This window comes from Dromiciops gliroides, chromosome 2, assembly GCF_019393635.1.
Source record: "Dromiciops gliroides isolate mDroGli1 chromosome 2, mDroGli1.pri, whole genome shotgun sequence".
Taxonomy (NCBI): Eukaryota; Metazoa; Chordata; class Mammalia; order Microbiotheria; family Microbiotheriidae; genus Dromiciops; species Dromiciops gliroides.
Window position 1 is genome coordinate 668,814,052 of NC_057862.1, and position 3,143 is coordinate 668,817,194.

Consider the following 3,143-nt stretch of genomic DNA (forward strand, 5'->3'; position numbering starts at 1 on the left):
TATATTTTGGTGAGGCAATTGGGGTTAAGTGACTTGCCCAGGGTCACACAGCTAGTAAGTGTCAAGTTCCTGAGGCTGGATTTGAACTCAGGTCCTCCTGAATCCAGGGCTGGGGCTTTATCCACTGAGCCACCTAGCTGCCCCTGATAAATATAGACTCAAAGGAAGGTCCTGAGCACATACACTAAAGAATCTATGAAATATATTTGGTATGTCATGATGCTAAATTGCACAGAATGAGATGTATGGATGGAATATCACTTTTAATTATGAAAATAATGTCTTCAAGGATCATGCCAGAACCAACCTAAAATGATTATCATAGTGCAATGCAATTTAGATCAGAAAAGTTCCTTTAGAGATGATCTAGTTAAGAATATTAGATCTAGGATCATCTCGGGCTAAGCTGACAGCGCTTCTCTTGTCCTTCCCCGCAGGTCAGCCCTTTCCTCGGCTTCGCCATGTCATTGTACCTGTAGAATTCAATGTGTATTCCTCCATCATATGCTGACCTTGGCAAAGCTGCCAGAGATATTTTCAACAAAGGCTTTGATTTTGCGTTGGTGAAACTGGACCTAAAACCAAAGTCCTGCATTGGAGTGGAATTCTCGTCATCTGGTTCATCTAATACAGACACTGGTAAAGTTTCTGGTACTTTGGAGATCAAATATAAATGGTGTGAGTATGGTCTGATTTTCACAGAAAAATGGAACACTGATAAACACTCTGGGAGCCAAAATTGCAATTGAAGATCAGATTAGCCAAGGATTGAAGCTAACATTCGACACCACATTTTTACCAAACACAGGAAAGAAGAGTGGTAAAATAAAGTCTGCTTACAAAAGGGCATGTATAGACCTTGGGTGTGACATTGACTTTGATTTTGCTGGGTCTGTTATTCATGGATCAGCCATTTTTGATTATGAAGGTTGGCTTGCTGGCTACCAGATGACCTTCGATAGTGCCAAGTCAAAATTAACAAGGAATAACTTTGCTGTGGGCTGTAGGACTGGAAACTTCCAGCTACAAACTAACGTCAATAATGGAACAGAATTTGGAAGTTCAATTTATCAGAAAGTGTGGGATGATCTTGGTACTTCTGTAAACCTAGCTTGGACATCAGGCACCAAGGGCACTCGTTTTGGCATTGCAGCCAAATATCAGTTGGATTAAACTGCTTCTATTTCTGTGAAAGTCAACAATTCTAGTTTAATTGGCATAGATTATATTCAGATCCTGAGGTCTGTTGTGAAGCTTATGCTGTCTGCCCTGGTGGATGGGAAGAGCAACAATGTTGAAGGTCACAAACTTGGGCTAGCCTTGGAATTAGAGGCTTAGTACACTTAACGAAACCTGTAGGGAAGGGATAGCTAGCAGAAGATTTGGCCTTAAAATACATTTCCAATGTGACCAGAAGACTGTTTTTTTTTTTTTCCTAAGAGGGATGATCTAAACAAGGGATAATGAAAACAAGATCTGTATTTTAAATATTTAGACAGTTATTTTTTAGTTTCTAGTTAAATCAGTTATCTATCTAGTTACCAATGCTGCAGTAGTGCAGTTACCTATACATTATTTAAATGTATTTAACTGTTAAATGAGCTGCCCACCAATAATGAAATAGACCTTTATGAAAACTGTGCAATTGAGTTGCATGTTTGTTTTTCTGTTCCTTTTAACAAATTTGATATTACCATTGGATGAGATGGATCAATGGATGTTTTGAGATGAGGTACAATGATTTTATTAATTCATCATCATTAGAAATACTTTGGGTATCCCAGAACAATACAAATTATGAATAAAACAAATATGCATAATTGTGCCTCCAAGTATTTGCAAAGTTAAGGCTTTGAGGATTAGAGTCAAATTGCAAACATTTCATTTGGTCTCCTTGTTGTCTAGATCATAATTTATTTTTCCACAAGCTCTTCACTCTTATCTGTGCCATGAGTCCTCTTTGCCCTTAGAGTAATCCCATAAACTTTTTTTTAAGAAGAAAATACAAAATATGAGGATCTATGAAAAAAAGAATAATAGATCTAGAATCTAAAGGGACCTCGGAAGGCATCCAAACCTTTCCTTTTATAATTAAGAAAATCCAGGTTACAAAAGGGTCATGCCATAAGATTTGAGACAATATCACTTGATTCCAAATTTAGTTATTTTTTCATTTTATTTTTGGGATTATATTGTATTGTCAGGATTGAGCTAAATTTTGGGGCTAACAGAAAGTTAACCCCACTGTTATTTTGCTTTTCAAATGGATTATGAAACTCCCTAAAAGGGAAACAGAGTGAATATGGAAGAGAAAAGGCAGGGCCTCCTCTGAGCTCTTCCAGATATTCGTCTAAACAACTTCAAATCACAACTCAGAACAAGTTATTGAGTAGCAAAACCCACAAAAGAAAGGGTTATTATTATTTTTTTTAACCATACAAAGACAACTTAGAATATTGGTAGGAAAGGCCTGTCATACCAAGTTGATAGTGCAGCACAGTCCAACACAAGCTGGACCAAGCAGATCTTTTTTCCAGAAAACCAACAAAAGATTTGGGGGATGGGTTGAATTAACATCTGTAGCAGTGTTTTCTGAGGCTCTGAGCCCATAAAAAGTAAGGTAGTTGAACAACTAGGGAAAAGAAAATTGCAAGGGTTCCTTTGATGGAACTGGGGGCAGAACTGTAGCATTGTCCATATGTCTATCTGGGTAGTAGTCCTTGGTCACAGTTCAAGGATGAAGAAAAGCACTAGCACATCAGAGCTTTTGGGCCATCAAGTCCAGTGAGCATGATCACAGTTCCAGCATGAAAAAGAGTGATTGTGGTCAGTCACAGACCAGAAAACAGGCAATGATAGTAGTAAAAAACACCTCTCTTTAGATCATGTCACCCAGGAATAACTGAAAACTTACAGATCCTCAGAACTAGCTTTGAAAACAGCTTAACAAAAACAACAACAAAAACATAGCTTCACACAGTGCCCCTTCCACCACAGGAGCAGAGCAAAATTTTAACATATATTTAAATGTCAAGATATAGGCTGAAAAATTCAGCAAACAACAACAAAAGTTCCTGAATATAGAAAGTTACAATGGTGACAGATAAGGTCAAAACACAAAATCAGTAAAAACACAGCAAGTT

General features: G+C 37.5%; 1 pseudogene; it reads left to right on the plus strand.

The window, feature by feature from the left end:
* Positions 1 to 485: 485 nt before the first annotated feature.
* On the plus strand, positions 486 to 1,338 carry LOC122744094 (annotated as a pseudogene).
* Positions 1,339 to 3,143: the final 1,805 nt, after the last annotated feature.